A 17,639-nucleotide genomic window follows, 5' to 3' on the forward strand; every position below is an offset into this window, starting at 1 on the left:
CTGTGGGCAGAGGCAGCCGTGGCACAGAGCAGCTGGCCACATCTGGGACTGGAGCCCTCCGAGCAGCCAGCACAGCCCTGCCCTCCCGCTGCAGGTTATGAATAACCCTCACTGAAGTCCACGGGAGTTACTCACATCCCGCGAGGAGGTAAAACAGGGCCAAACCTCTCTAAAATGACCAGAGAGAGACCTGTAAATTTCCTAACACTGTAGGCAGATAGGCACAGCAGGGAGAAACAGTATTGTGCATGTGCACCCAGGCTCGTACAAATGGAGTACCGCTCCGTTGTTCCAAGGTCGTAACAACCAGTGCACAGTTTGTTCATTTAAGCAAAAAACCCAAACCAAAGCAAAACAAAAAAACAACAAACACCACCCCACCCCCCAATTTAAGGTCCTCTTTTTAAGGTCCTCTTTTGTTTTTGTAAAGGGCAGGGTTACTCTTACAGCAGATTTGGACCTCGTCAGCAGGCTTTCTGGGATTTTTTAAGAGCTGAGCTTTGGGGTTAGCACAAACAATGCTGCGGAAGCTTAGAAGAAAAGCAAGTATAATAATTGTTCTAATTGTTATTGTTTTACTAAAGAAACACACTGATTTCACATATTTTTAAACTGGTTTTGCCATTTCTCATACAATAAGTAGATCTCTATGAAGTAGTAAAATGTACAGCCTATGCTATTGAGTGCTGTCTAATGCTTTCAAATCCACTTGCAGCTCAGTGAGAATTTGGGGGATGGAAGTTGTTTACAGGCTGTTTCCTGCTGGATGTTTAAAAGGTTTCTTTGGTTTCCCAGAGAAACACACATACACACCTTTCAGGACACATAGGCCTGTCAGTACATTTTCAACTTAACAAATTTCTGTAAGTTAAAATTTTGCTCACAGGTATTTTAATTAAATCATCTGGCTTAAAACAGTGCTTAGTAAGATCAGTTTGGTAGATAGCTAAGGCAGGGATTCTTTGAAAAAGACTCAGCTAGTAAATATTTTGGGTGAAACTTTTCAAATATTCTGCTATAGGTTTTTACGAACTACTATATTCACTGAGTCGTGCAGCCTGAAAGTCCACTGCAAGTTCAGGAAAGAAACCGCTGGTTAATGGGAATTCACTGGCAGGGAAGTCCTGTTCCAGTCCAATGGCAAATCCACACGTTAGGGAGGCTGTGACTGTATCTTTGATACTTTTACAGGAGAATTCACTTTGCAGAAGTGGCCCAGTTCAAAGTGTCTGGAGTGCAGTAAGAAAATCCCAGCCTACTGGAAGCTGGGGGAACCCAGCCAGGTTTAGCTAACACCTTCAGACTGGTGAGCATGCTACCCGGCATGCCTTAACTGCGCTCAAAGGCACTCTGTAAATTACTGTCAATCTTTTTCAAAAGACTGAAGGTAGGTATATTTTTGTCTTGGTTTTGTAAAGTGCAGGGAGATGTGTGTGGCTCATGACTCCACCATAGGTATGCATCACATCCATCAAAAGTAGCGTCTGGGTTTAAATGATCAGGAAGAAAATCAAATCTGCTGTCAGAGCCTGGAGGTCCTTGCAAGAGCTTGTGGAAATAGAATGAGTTTTATTGAATACCCATTCCAAATAATCTATTTATTTTGCGACTTTCAGTTTTAAAATCAACGCACAGCTGGAGGGCCAGATTCACTGTTATGCTTTGGCTGCACTGCACTGCTTTGGTGATGTAAAGCATCTGTAAACTTGAATTAACTGGGCTCATTGGGGTTGGCTCCCTGTCGGGTTTACAGCTGCTTCACATTGCCAGAGCAGTGCAGAAAGTCAAAGTAGACTGGTCTATCCATTCTCACTAGTGAGAGGCACAGGAGAGTACCCATGGCAGCCGAGAATCAGGGCTACTGGCAGTAAAGAACCATTATTTCTAATGGGGAAGAATAATTATATAAGGGCGATGTAAGGAAAAATTATCTTTGTTGTGTGCAACTTTAGGGAAGGGAAAGCAAGTGAGTAAAACTTCTAGGGAGTATTTTTCCAGTTTTAGATACAATCACAGACACAGTTTCCTGTATACTGGCATGTTCTCTGCTGCTACATAGCTAGTTTAAAGCAAAAATGATGGATCACAATGGGAATTAACATCAGTGTGTTAATGGCATTACGTTTTAACTCTTCACTGCATCTAAGAGCAGTTCCTAAGGAATTTTAATATCCCTGTTGCTCCCCAAAATGTCTCGTTAGTAGGTCTGTATGTTTTATGAATGGAGACATGCAGAGCAAATGTCCGCTGACAGACAAGGACAGAAGGTGAATGTGGGGAAAAGTCACGTGTCATTCCATGGCAAAGGACAAACATGTTGGTACATGCATTAAAAATGAAGTAGCAATGCACTGTGTGGGTATATATATTTTAGTTTAACTGTGAGTACATGTTTCAAACTGCAGCATACTCTGCTTGGCTTTCCTTTTACATCTGGTAGCTGCTGCTTCATAAATAGCTCCTGACCTTACTAAAATTTAGTTGCAGTCTTCACTGCAGGCATTAGGTCACTCATTGTTAATGAGCGTATTAGATAATAGATGTTAACTCCAGCACATTGCAGCGTTTCAGCAGAGTGCATTCCCTAGCAATGAACACAAAGTGTCACTGTGACCACACACTAATAATTCCAAGAAATATAGAAACTTTTGCCTAATTTCGTATTTATTTACTTGTCATGTGTGTGCTCATTTGGAACTTCTAGCATTAATTATCTTTGCTCCAAGTTGGGCCAGTCTGGAATTCTAATTATCTTCATTTTTACAATTCGTATCTCTGAGGTCTTGGTGTACTTTGGAGCTGAACTCTGGGCTGTACGTAATCAAGGCAGAAGAGAGACAGGTGGCAATATTGTACATTTCAATTGCCTTGTCTGATGTGCCCCTTTTGTAGAGTAATGAACATTGGAGAAACAAATTGGTCTGTCAGAGTCAATAACAACCCAATGCCCTGAGCTGCTGGTCACTAATGCTTCCTGTACTTAATCAATGTGCTGCCGGAGATGTTCTGTTCAAAACAGTTAAAGATGAGAAGCAGCAGCAGATTTGGCAGCAGGACTGGGAGAGTGAGTGAGAGCATCCACAGGGTTGGAGTTTCCTTGTACTAGGGAAAAGACAAGGAAAAGAAAAAACAAAGTGCTTAAAGGAAAACCCTGCAAAGAAACAAAGACTCCCAGTGTGTCCTGTTGGTAAAGGAGAAAGAGGAGGCCAGTTCTTTCCTCCAAAATGTTTTGTTAAAATGAATAAGCAGAAGACGATTTCTACAAGAAGGCATAGCCGGAAAAAGGACATTCTAGATCCCCACAATTAAACCATTAGAGTAACCAACGTGAGAGGTAAGAAGTTGAGAAGAATCAAATTTATGACCTCCAGCTGTGATCAGAAAGCCTGAATTACCAAAAGCAATTGGTGCTGGTAACAATGTTCAAGGCAGCAAATCATCATTTTAACCAAACTGCAAGTAAAGCAAAACAAATAGGGAAAGTTTTGTAATAACATAGCTTTTGAATCATGTCCATAAGTAGCTTTTGAGATGATTAAGTGAGCAAACATAAAACAATGTCTGAGCAGGAAAAGGATAAAAGGTGATTTATGCCTAACACGCTAGATGGACAATTTGTTCAGTGGGTCTTACTGGCATAAGTCCGGACAGCTGAAGGGTACCTAGGAGTGTGCACTCAGGAAAAACAGAAGATAACAGGAATAGATAAATGAAATACCATAGCTTTTCTTACTGAAAATTAGAGCTCAAAGAAGCAACTTATACCTGTGTGTTTCTGTCCAGAAATACAGTCTTAATGCTCAGAGCAGACTGTTAAGAAAGTTATTTTCCCCTCTGCACCATGCCTGGACAGCATGTTGCGGGCTTCCAGGTATTTCAGCAAAATGACAATACAAGTGTCTACATCGACTTCTTCCTAGGAGATGGAAAGTGCCTTTGGGCAGGCTATACTTTGACTTGCTTAATCAAGAGTGGAAAAAATAAAGTTATCATCACAAAACTGTGATGCACCAGTCCTTGTCTTGAAAACTTAGCAACAATGGGAAAGAAAAAGAGTTAGAACATGGAAAGCTTGAACTGAACTTAGCATTCACAGAGAATCTCATAAAGATACTCAGGATGGGACTGTGCTAACTTTATCAGTCTGAAGGTCAGTTGTTTCTAGTCTAAGCTAGACATTTATGCACTCAAAAGTTGGTTGAAATAAATAGGCATTTCCAAAGGTTAGTTCATCCCTGGTAATTTGTATAGATATTGTAGGACAGAAAGTGCTTATCTTTCTCCACTGAAAGACAAAGCTAAGTTGGCTGAATCCCAACTTTTCCGAATATTCAGGTAGTTCCTCTCTGACTTTTTCTAGTTTTACTTTGATTCAGCATTTTTGCCTTCTTTCATATCAGATAGATTTTATTGATAAGGATGACAGTTGATGATAATTTTCAGAAAAAGTCTAGTGCTTCCCAAAGCAAAGAATCAAGATAATGAGAATTGGATAAATAACCCTTCATATGCTGATCATTTTTTTAAACTAGGAAATAGTTTTTATGAGTAGTTTATTTAATTGGAGCAGGACTGGGAGAGTGCATGAGAGGATTGGATCCATGGGGTCACAGAGTTTCACAGATACTTTGTTTCCAGAATGAAATATTTATCTTATTAAAAAAAGGGGGGGACAGGGACAAGAACAGATTCTAAAATTACTCACTTCAGACAGTTTCCCTTCCAACAAATTTAAAGGATAGGAGTATAGAAGTTCCTGTGAAAGATCTACAGATTTAGGTCTAAATGTATTTCTATCCCTTTATAAAAACCTGAGAAAGAAATGTGTATTTTCCACAATTATTCCTTAAGTATGCTCATTGTTATTTGGTTTGATAAACAAAGAAGAAATGATCCAAACTCACCCAGTAAACTGGGAAATACTAAGACCAAACTCCTCTTCACTCTGGAGAATCGCAGAGTTATTCACAATTATTATGCCAACTTACGTACCTCTGAACAAACATTAAAATCCAATTCTTTCATCAGCTGTGGAACAGCAGCAGCTACAACTGACACAAGAGCAGAAAGAACTGTTGCAGATTCCCAGGATAGAGAATGAAATTAAGGAAACAGTATTTGTGTTGGAAAGCGGGAAAGCCTACGCCCCCAATGGATTTGCTGTAGAATTTTTAAATACATTTGAAAGTGAAATCATATCAGGCTTGCAGGACTATGTCACCAAGCTTTTGAGAGAGGATCGCTCCCAGACTCCCATAGGGAAGCGACTGTCTTTCTGCTTCTCAAACCAGATTATGATCCTCTGGAGGGGATATCCTTTAGATAATTAAGGTTACAATCACAGTCCCATTTTACAGCTGATTTTGATCTTCCATATGAAACTTCCGTATGACTGCTCAATAAAGTCACACAAAGTAACCAGAGAATCTACTCAATCTTACATAAATATACATTAATAACTCATATTTCTAGCCACAATTACAAAACCACACATATGCACATTTTTTTTTCTGCCACAAATGGATAATACAAATTTCTCTTAAACTGCTTAAAAGCACTGTTCTCAAGAAACAACTATCTTATATTGCCAGATACTGTCCCACAAAAAGAAGAAGCAAGGACATTTTGGATTAGTTATAATAGATTTAACTTTTAAAAAATATCCCCTCCAACTGAAAAAAACAAACAGGCAGAGGAATTATATTTAGCCAGACTAAATGTTTCCCCACTAGTTTGAGCAACGATAATGGAAAGATAGCATTTACACTCTGTATTAACTTGGGTAAAATGAGCAATGAGCATAACTTTTACAATATCAAGTAATTCTTCTTAGCCATTTCAAAAATTAAGCAGAACAATACGCTTCCTTATCTTGCCTCAAAACTATTGTCTCTTGATAAAAACAAGAACAAGATTTAGCAGCAGTTTCTTTCTAATAATTACGGACTGCATCTCAGGCTGACAAACCTCATATACAGTCACATCTTCACAGAAGTCAATGGATCTGCCTCCTATTTTTGGTGGCTATAAGAAAAGGGTACAGGACCTCACATCTTTCTCTCAGTGATAATAATTTACTGGTGCCACAGAAACCCATGTGTGAATAGTAAGGATTTTGAGAATTTACCACAGCCTATCCTGCTGGCACATGGCATAATGTCCTCAAGCATTTTAAAGCAGGCCGGAGAGTATCTCCTATTTGTCCACTTACTTATTAACAGCCCTTTTCTCCCTGAGGCCCTTGGAGGCAACCTCTATTAATTGTGGAATGATTGTGACATGATGACTCTCAAGGATATTTGTAATGAAAGAATATTTAGGCCCTTGGAGAGATTAGCGAAATACAAGCCATACACCAAAACAACACGTTTATAGATATTTACAAATAAGACATTATCTGTGGGAGATAAACTGAGGAATTTTTGTACCCCTGAGTTCACTCCCTTCGAATACTAGCTTTTAATTATGGATAAAGACCGTGAAAAGAATCTGCACTTGATATCCTTTTAGGCTGAATAAATTCAGGGGAGATAAAAGCTAAGATCAACTGCAAAAGCGATCTGTATCAAGAATTCTCTGATGAAGAATAGATTGAGATATGTAATCAAACAAAAACAATCTCCATTAGTGTAAGACACCAAATGTTTATATTTAATGTTATTCATAGAATATGTATGACTACAGAAAGTATGCGCAAAGTAAATAGTGACAGTGATGATATATGTATAAAATGTAATTTTGAAAAGCAGTTTCAGCATGTGTGATAGGACTCCAAGCATTCAGTGACTCTGGCACAAGGTTGCAAAATTTGTCAGGGCTACTCTACAAATTTATAAGTTCCTTACAATAGCTTGCCTCATCATCTATCTGACCTCTTTTTAGACAGATGCAAAATCAAGTTTGTGGACATTCTGTTGCCTGCTGCTAGGGCATTTATTATGAAGTGTGTACCAAACATTATTGTCTCAGTTTGGGGTGGGGGGGATAGTCAAAGCTGGCAGAAATATTTCATCTGGAAAAAAAATAACAACTGATGAAGAAGCCAGGAGGCTCCCTAAAATATATTGGTAAAATATGGAATATTAGAATAATTAGACTGGAATTAAAACAGAGAAGCTGATCTATAGACTACACTACCATCCTTGTCTATAATAAGAAAAGAAAAATACCTATCAAATAAAATAAACCCATACATGTTTTAAGTTAGCTTTGTTGTGAAAATACTTTTTAGAACCAGCCCTATAGCTTTTCTATATAGTAAACTCCATTCGCTGTATTTGCACCTAAAAAAAGTCTTGGTCTTCATTGTTCCAGACATGCAGAAATAATGACAAGATGTGGGGATGTGGTTTAATTTGTCTGTGACTTTATTAACTGAACTCACCTGGGAATCATTCAGCAATAACATACTCAGTGCAGGTCATCATTTCTTCTTCACTTGTTTCCACATATTTGGGGAGAGCTGTCACTCAGAGCTGGGACCCCACTGCCCTCCCCTGCGAGGAAGGTTAAGAGGCTGCAAAGAGGGTGCTGCCTATTTGCTGCAAGAGCCTCTTTTCTTTTGCCTCTTTAGCAAGCGGCTGCTCTTTGATTTGCTTCTAACTCTGGTTTATCAAGGAAGCAGATGCCCTGGGGACCAAACACAGGCACTGGTCACCTGCCACCACGAAGCACCAGCAATTAGCTGGGCTGCCCTGTCCAAGTTCCCGGGTAGGTAATCATCCTCGCATCAGCCAGAAATATAGGTGAGCAGGTGGAGCCCTCTCCCCTGGACAGGTTACGTATCCCATAGATTGCTGTTTGGTTTTAGCAGTGTGTAAGAGCCATTCCCATCCCTGAACACATCTAGCCTCTTCACAGCTCATGGGTCTTTGGGTCTTGCTCACCTCTTCAGACCTCTTGGTCTGATAGCACACCTCCCCTGCCACTCGTACAAACATCCTCACTCACAGCACTACCTTTCAACTTCTTTCTCCCTTTCCCCATCCCTTTCTTATACAAAGTGCACTGGAAATAGCTTCTGGTATACAAACCTCCTTTCAGGGGAATCCTATTTAACTGGTTAATGGATTATCCAACATTCAAGACCCACCTCCCATCACTTAATTTGTCTTTAATAATAAATAAGTTCTAGCAAGGAATGAGGAGTCTGCTGTATCCCCAGCTGTCTTAGTCAATGCCTGAAATCTTGCCAGTTTATTAAGAATGAACAGAGATACCTGCTCTGTCTCTAAACTGCAGGAGGTAGTTGAAGGATGGGAGTGAAGGAAGAGGAAGAGCAAGGGCTCCCTATTTCTTTCATTGGCAGTTCTCCCAATCGGCAGGAGAGATCTTAAATCTACCTTTCCTGGAAAGAAGAATAGGCTAAAGTATCTACCAGAAAGATTGGCATTAACAAAAGAGTAACTCCAAGGTCACATTTACCCAATATCTCATAGGAAAAGGATTAACAGCACCCCTTTAAACCCCAGGTCATGGGTCTGTAACATGGACTCTTGATGGAAAATTTTTTACTTCTGCTACATGCACACAAGTGCCTCAGTTTACCAGGTGCTGCCTGAGGCCTTAGCCACTGCTGCACTGGCATACCACTTCTTTCAGTTTTAGTGCTCAGCTTTGACAGAGAGCTTAGCTGGATCATCTTCTTTTCCCAGGGCCCAATTCATATGTCTAACCATAGATGTCGGTTACCATTTGAGATGTTCTGTGGCATTCTGCTGCTCCAGAAAGGCAAAGGACTTCTTGTGCCACATCTGGGAACTCTAAGAGGATTTACCCAACACCACGGGGTGTCTCACGTGTGCTAGATAACTCTATAGGCAGCTGAATCAAGTCTCTGCTGTCAGCAAGCCCCTAAACTTTAACAATTGCATTATCTTCTACCCTGTTATCTGAATCTTCATCGTTGCTTTGTACAACTGTGGCTTGGTTTCTGAAAGAGTGTGTATCTCTTTATCAAGATTTGGGTAAGTTTCTTTGCACTTCTTTGGTAATATTGCTTGCAAAAACCATTTTTTGCTTGATCCCCAGCTCACATAAAGACAAACTGTCATCTATGGGGATGTGCGTCTTGCCATATGACCATGCCATGTAAGAAAAGGTCTCACAGTGATCTCTGTCCCCTCTCTCTCCATTTTTTTTCAAGCTGGGTCCTAGATGCTGAAGCTGTAACATTTTACTATCCAAGCTGACTTTTGCTACTTTCACTCCAGTTTCTTGTTTCATCGCCTTCTCAGCTGCCATGGGGCTACTCCCCAGAAGCTGGTCCCAGAATGAAGACTATAAGGGCTTGTACATTTCTACCTTTTCCAACCTACACAGGGAATGGGCACAAAAAGCCCTGCTAACTTCCGCATTTAAGCTTCCTTCTGTCTGTGCGTGTGGGAAGTTTTTTCTTCATCTGCTCCAGGCCTGCTGTTGTTCCTGCACCCAATTTCCTCCACACGCACCTTCTGTCTCTGAGCCCAGTGAACAAAGTGCTCAGCTGAAGTCTCAGCCATGCCGCTGCCGTTCCTACTTGCCCACCTCCAAGGAAAGTTTCCACTTAATTTCTTCTTCGAGTCCTACTGCTATTGGGCCACAGCCGCCAATTCCCTCACTGCAAATCCACAGGGGGTTTCAACCAGCTCCCCAACTTCTCTTGCAGGGGACCTTCTGAAGCCTGATGCAAGAAGCATTTGCATCCATTTGCAGTTAGCAAATTCCTCTGCTACCTCCTTATAAGTAGTTGCTATATTTGCTTTCTCCCAGGTGCACTGAGCACACCATTTGTTTACCCTCTTCTCCTCCCTTCCTGTATTCCTCAGCAAAGCCTCAGCTCAGGCAATATAACCCTTTCTTCCCAGTTTTTTCAGACAAACCCTCTCCCTCCACAACACTTTTGCTCCCCCTGAAACTAACTGGAGATCTGCCATTTATCCAAGCCAACAGGGAATGTGAAAACTAAGAGCAAAGACTAATGAAGCTTGGAGAGAACAACTGTGTTGTGCCTAATTGCATTCAGGATTTTTCAAGCATTTTCCCTCCATAACTCACACTGCAACAGCAAATTCATCGGAGGCATGCTCTGCCAACTGATGTACCAGTTACAGCTTGGTTACATGTTAGTTCCCATCTAGCGCTGCCTTCTGACCTGGACATTTGTGATAAGAGAGAGCAGAGAGCACGTTGGATTAACAACAGCCAGTTTCAAAGCTCATTGAAATGGGAAACTTCCTACTGATGCCTGTGGAGTTTGGATGAAGTCCCAGAGCAGACTTTTACAATTGACATAGCTTTGCTCACAATTTACTCTACTCCTTAGTAGGGGTTTGAGATCATTCTTTCCGTGAAAGATTGTTGGGGAAAGTGGTTTGCCTCCTCCTCCGAGATCTTTAGGTCTGTTTAACTTAGAGATTGGCTAGAAATCTGCCAGCACAAGAATATGACTCAAATGCTACACTCGTCTATCAAAAATACCACAGAGCTCTAAAGAAATGCTTGGGGGCTGCCAATATCTATTTCTGTTGGAGATGTCCATGGCATTCATAATGTACAATAAATAAGAGCAGTCATTCCAAAACACTATAATAAAATGTTCACAACTTAAAAGTAAATACTACGCAAAATGATCTGCTGCATTATTACTCCCATGCAAAGATATTTGTAATTGGTACCATAATCAAAAAGTCTTTATTAAATATGTAATGGCCTTTAATAAGCTGACCCTCCAAATACAAAATGTTTGTGTTGATCTACTTGAATTGTTTTGCTGGGAAATAAAAGTGTTGAGAACTCATTTCCAAAGGATGATAAATAGGGGGCACCTCCCCTATTTTTTTTTTTTTTTTTTTTTGTTTTTAAATAATGCTTAATTCCTCGTACGGGAGTTAAACAGACAAGGCTGCCAGCAGCTGCTCCCCACCTAAACATTTCACAGTTACATGATAAAATGTAGGTGATAACATTGCAGTGCTGTAAAACAAGGTTGTAGAAATGTGGGCATGTACTGATGACAAATTTGCCTTTAAATCTTCTTTGCTAATATTTATAGGCATGAAATCTTAAAGCACCTTTAATGTGCCTATAATCCTGCCCATTTGACAGCTTTTACATAATTTTCTAGGGAAAGGTGACCCGATCATCCCAGGCTGTTGACAGTGCAGCTGAAATGGCCCTCCAATAAATGAAGCAGGATTATCCAGACACTATGGCAAACAACAGCTCATAATATGCATCAAGAAATTTCCATAGCACATCGGATCTTTGTCTTCAATGACACATGGATCATGACGGGATTTCAAGAACACATTTCCCTAGACACTTGATAAGTTTTAATGTAAAAGTATAGCATAAAAGGCTCCCTTCAGATAGGTTCTGTTTTCCATATTAGAAAGAAATTGCTTTCAATCTGGAAAACTAGAGGCATAGTTTTAAGCTGAATTATCATGTTAACTTATACTGCTTAGTGTAGCTGTGTTCCCTGACACTTTGAATGCATTTATGAGTTTATTCAGTTAAAATTATAAAACATTACAAGAAATTTTTTTTTTCTGCAGTAAAAGTCACTATTGACAATAAACAAGTCTTGATGAAGGCTATGATAAAACTATGCAGAAGTTTTGCTGAATCTCTTATGCTTCTCTATAAAAACACCTTATACAAAATGCTAGCTATATGCCTCCTAGGTTTACATGATAATGTCAAGAAAAGGTTTTGATGCCTGCTGCCAATTCATATCAAAAGTATCACGTGCTATAAATTTCGTTTATATTGGTGTAATTATCAGTGACACGGCCAGATTGTATTAATACTTCTGCTCCTATTGCTTAGCCTAGGTACTTAACAATTTGAATGCCACAAAATATCAATACTGATGCTTTATGGCATCACGCCAGAGCAGCCTGAGGACAAGCAAGGTAGAATTGGTTGACAGTTTTTGTTCAAGTGTGGAGTTTGTTTGGTCTCATAAGACATTTATGAGGTCAATTGGATGTCATTTAAAATATCAGGAGAGAAACATATTTAAACTACACACCATGTCCCACTAGGAACACCGAACTCTGTGAACAAATACTAAAAATCGTGAGCACTGCATAGATAAGAAAGAAAAAAATGACTGGGCTGAGGGTGACAAGAAAGGGATCTTCCCCAGAGTAATAACTGTCCCTTTGACACTCTCACAAAAAGAAATTAGGCAAAAAGAAAAACAAACCCACATGCACACACACAAAAAGCTTTGAAACCAGCAAATGTTAATTTTCACTTAAAATAAGGTTTGCACTGATGATATAGATGCTTACCTAAGACATAACAGGGGACTAAGACAATGAAGCACCTAGGAAAAATTCTCAGTATGTGTTTTCCAGTCTGTTCCTTGGTATGGGAATAGCAATGATCAGTGATTTAACGGAAAAGATAAAACAACAGAATATTCCTGTACTGAGTGATGGCATCATTAGACCACCAGTTAGTAGATCAGAATGTTCTGTCATTAACCCGATGTTTGTCTTCTCGGAAAAGTATTTTATTCTTCTGTGCCTTAGTTTCTTCATATGTTAAAAATTAAGGTGAGCGGTACTTAAATTCATTGTGAGTACTTTGACAATTTAGGGTTCATAAGAGATTAGATGAGCCAAATAACATCATAACATAGAATAAATGATTACCACTCACTGTTATAAAAAGGCAGTGGTCAAATTCTATTGCTGATTTTTGAAAGATCATAGAATCATAGGATGGTTTGGGTTGGAAGGGACCTTTAAAGATCATCTAGTCCACCCCCCTGCCCCATACAACCTGATCTTGAACACTTCCAAGGATGAGGCATCCACAACTTCTTTGGGCAGCCTATTCTTGCCACCTTTATAAAAGATATTCAAGGTTTGCGGGTTTTTTTTAAATTAAACATGCTTAAGAACTAACTACCTCACTACCTCACTGGGGTTGAACTTTTAAAATCAGCACCACATGAATCAACAGAAAACAAAATCACCACATATAAATTGCATGTTTCTACAAATTATTTATATGAGATTTTTCAGCTTTCCTCCTGACAAAAGAGGCAATGCGTTATGGCTGATGAACTAATGGTCACCTTACTTGGCCACTTTCTTTACTGTCATGCCTACTGGTGAATCTCAACCAATACTTATTTTATAATTCTTCAAACATGAGTAGTGTTTTTCTGCAGTACTTTATATAGTACATAAAAAGCGCTAATCGGATTTCAGCAGAACACATGCAAGTTTACTACCTGTGGGCGATATTCATCCCACCCAGGTTTTGTCAGCCAAAGTTAGGTGCCTGATCTCAGTCAGTCTCCTTCTATCATCAAGGAAAAAAGGCAGGTACTTCCAGACTGCAACTTTTCCCAGCCACCTACAGTAGGTGTTCTAGAAGTGCCAGTCTTTCTCCATTGGCTCCAAGCGACCACCTAAACAGCACACCACCCAACTGTGGCAGTGACTACAGTAAATCTGTTTATAGCATTGCAGTAGTATTACAGGTTGTGGCATTTGTCTGGGATGTAGAAAAATCAAGAGACTTGAAGTCAGGTGTTTAACATCAGCATCCTAACCTGTCGTATATTTAGTCTCTGTCTCTTGCCCAGTGACTATTTACTCACTTAGAGATCTCCACCAGGAGAGGTGACCCACTGGAATAAAATGCTTCTATGGTATATAGATTCTCTTCCTTATTTGAAGAACAGACTTGAACCCAGGTGCTCCTCTTCTCAGATGACTGCAAAAAGCAACAGGTTACAAATTCTCTAGCAGAGTTAAAAAAAAAAAAAAAAAAAAAAAAAGAAATGTGATTTCAGAAAATCAGAATTGTCCTGCCAATGAAAAGGGAAAAAAAAATCACATTTTCAAAAGGTCACATGATGAAAACTAATTTGCCTTACAGCTCTGTTTAGCACTTCTACAGCAATGTATAAAGTATTCCAGTGCTCAGATGCCAGAGGAATATATCTCCTTAGCTGACCTAGCTGCTGGCAATTCTGGTATTAATTAAATGAGGTACACTGACTTATCAACACAATGGTGATTCTATAAGATACAGTAAAATCTTAATACCAAAGACTTTGCTGAAGGTATGATATTCTCAAAACCACTATGAAAACTGAGTTTTCATAACAAAGCACAACTTAAAGACTTTTCCTCTTGTTCACTCATGTACAGTAGTCACATTTAGAAAAAATAATGATGAGTTATAATACATCCAGAAGCTCTAAGATGTTTTTATAGGCTGGTAATCTGATCTTTATTTCTCTGTGGGAGTGGATAGTGCTAAAAGAGCACAGAGAAGTCCCAAAATATACTGAAAAAAATTATTGTAGTGGTCTTCAGGTGCTGAGATATTATCACATTTGTTCATAGTTTGGAGAAATAGTGTGTATGATCATTTCCATGACGTCCACTGAAAAATGAAGACTTTCCGGATATAATTCTTGTCCATATTCATATGTCACAGAGCCCCTTATATATTTCCTTCAGTGTCTCTCACAACTTAAAGTAGCATTAATATCATTGCAATGATAAAGTAAGATGTATTTCAGGGTGTTGGCAATCATTTAACCTTTCCTAAAAATTCTGTGTTGTGCTTTTATGTGTTCGTTAGTATTAGACAACAGTCATCCATTTTGCAAAGCAGTGCAGAAACAGGGGCACCAGCTCATACTGTTGTATAAGAAAATAGACTCTGGGGGTTTTGTTTTGCTTTTAATCATGGGTGTAATGTTGAAAGTATTCAAGCAAGCAGATGGGTCAGCAGTCTCACCTTTTGCACTGAGGTCAAGGAGTGAAGCCAGTTAGAGAAATCATTGCCATTATATTTTAGGTACTTTGTTCCCATAGTAGGGAAAGTAGTTTGGACACTACCTCAGGAGATCTGGAACTTGGACAAGATGAATCCAGAATGATTCGAGTGTCGAGGTGCTTAGGGGGAAAGACTCTCTAGTGTCAACGGAAGAAGGGCACTCAGAGTTTGGAGCGCAGGACTATCTGTCTGTTCCGTGTTTGTACAGTCCTGGAAGAATGTGGCCCTTGAATGCACTTATCTGCCTTACAGTAGGCATCTTTACAAGTCAGACCACCCATGTAAGCTCACCACTCCAGGCTTCTTCTTCAGTCCACAAAAGGAAACAGACGTCTCTGGAGGATACTTCATGACATCCATTTTTGATGCTTATGCTACAGCAAGATGAATTCCACTCTGAACATCAAGCAGGGGCTGTAACCATGCTAAGGTAAGGCTGCTTCTGTCACAAATGTGCACAGTGCCTAGCACGAGATTGCTCTGGTCCCTGACTATCCCTATCATGCAGAGATGCTGCTGCAATGGGAATACTACAGTCCTGAAAGTGCTAAGATCAGACTCCAGTGTGTTGGTAGATTTTGTAGCAGCAAGTCCTCTGAGCAATCGGGAGACGACAATTTTTGATTGTGTTAATAAAGGCACTTTATTCTTTGAAGCTGCCTAAGAATGTTGGTAGGGCAGAATGGAATTCACCGAGACTCCAAGACTAACATCCCTAATCTTGAAAAAAGAGATGATATCGCATATTTATTTAATAGCCCTTTCATCACTTTAGTGATGATACTGTGAAACAAAAAGGCTGGAGAAGACGTCACAGTGCAAAAATAATTATAATTAGGAATTGAGGGGTAGTAAATAAATCATCTTCTATATTGCTTTTTTCTTTTCGCTTTCATTTTGGGTATATTTTCACACACTGGTTCCAGGATTCATTTGCATTCCAAGTGTTCTTATTAAAGCAGCACCATTTATTCTACAATATATACAAGAGTTTCTATTTTTAAAATTCTATTTCAAGGCATGAGCTTGGCATACAAAGTCAAATCCCCGGAGTGAGTCCTTTCTTTTTCCTTTAAAAAATAATAGAAAAATAAAATCCATCTGAACAGTTTTAGGTTACATGAGGGGAAAAACAGAAGATGGTGCTTTCATCCACTTCCTCCCATTTTCTTCCCCATTCTGTAACACAGCATCTGCATAACTGAAAATGAAAAAAAGAAAAAAGATGAAAGATGAAAGCTTCCTCTTTTTCCCTACAATTTTAGACATTTTAAGTATATATAAATATATATGTGTATATATCAATGAACATAAGAAAATTCAATATTTCCAACATAATAATTACTTTCCATGTGTAAACCTCATGCAAATATGCAACACAGCACTGACCTGATATATCCTACTGGTGCCAGTTAAACTGTGATAGTCTATTTGATGAAAGTTCTGCACGCTGAAAAGAAATTTTATCCATTAATGTTCATAAGAGTTGCTCTTTGTAACAGTAAGGTATATAACAACACAAATACACTTCTACCAAATAGGAACTGCATTTAAAAAAAAAAAGAACATTCAGATTTACTTGTTAGAATATGACTCCATTGCAAGTGAAGTTCCAGCTGGAGTTAAAAACTTATGTTATTTTCAAGTATTTAAGTTAATTTTAACCTTTTTTACAGTCTGGAGTAAATTTACCACAAATATATTACATTAATTTCCTTAGAATATAGAAATTTAATCAGGCATATAATCTCCCACACAATCAGCAAAGGAGAAACAGGTGAGCAGAAGTTGTCACTATTTGTGTTACAAGAAGTAGGAGAGAATCCCAGAGTGCCCATACAGATTCAACTGACCCTGATAGCTGGTACCACCATTCCACCTTTATTGACAGATAAATCCATGTGCAAGAGCTAACTTCATTAGCGACTGCAGAACAAGAATATATTTAGGTGTTCATTGGGCCCACATTACCGCAATATCCAAGTACTTCAGAAATAAGAAGAAACACATTTTCCAGAAAACTGTAAAACTGGGAAGTATTACCTTCTTTTAAAAAAAAAAATAGTAGTCAACTGGAGTTCAAAGAGATTAAGTACCTTCATTGCTAGGTACTGACTATTTTCCATTCACATCAGTGTCATCCCAAGTTTTTTGTCCTTGACAGCTCTTCAGGTTAGATCCTATCAAATGAGTTGTCCCAGATTGCTGTGAAGGTCTGTGGCAAAGTTTGAATGATAAGCCAGATTTACACAGTTCTAGCTGAATGATTTTTGTAGAATAGAATTTGTCACTATGCAGAGGATGAAAAAACGCTTTGGGGTTATTTGCAGCAAGAACCTCATGCATTACCATGAAACACCACATATAATGGCATGTGTGTGACTGAAAAATTATATTTCAATATGTATAATTATTCTTCAAATTTTTATCAGGCAGATCCCTAAAAAAACCCCAAAACTCACTTACACTTACAGTATTTTGGTTTACTTAGAAAAAAAAGGATGGAGCCTAACTCTGCTTTCAGCCAAGCTCCTAAATGTATATTAAATTGCGGAAACTACAAACCAGGGCCAGAGTTTAACTGTATGACTATTTTCCACTGTCAATACAAATGTATCTACATCTATGAGATGTTGTTTTCATATTTCAAATATTTTTTTCATTAAAAAAGCGAAACATCCTGTTTTGTTTTATTTCATATTCAGGTGACAATCTGCATGTAATTTTATTACACTTAAAATAAACCTGAGAAATTGTTCTTCAAAGCATAAGCTTGGATGAAAATTAAATGCAAATAACAGTCTATAATGATTTATGATGTGCACAGTTTTCCTGGGGTT

The sequence above is a fragment of the Haliaeetus leucocephalus genome, unplaced genomic scaffold, assembly GCF_000737465.1.
Source record: "Haliaeetus leucocephalus isolate CR32 unplaced genomic scaffold, Haliaeetus_leucocephalus-4.0 Scaffold61, whole genome shotgun sequence".
Taxonomy (NCBI): Eukaryota; Metazoa; Chordata; class Aves; order Accipitriformes; family Accipitridae; genus Haliaeetus; species Haliaeetus leucocephalus.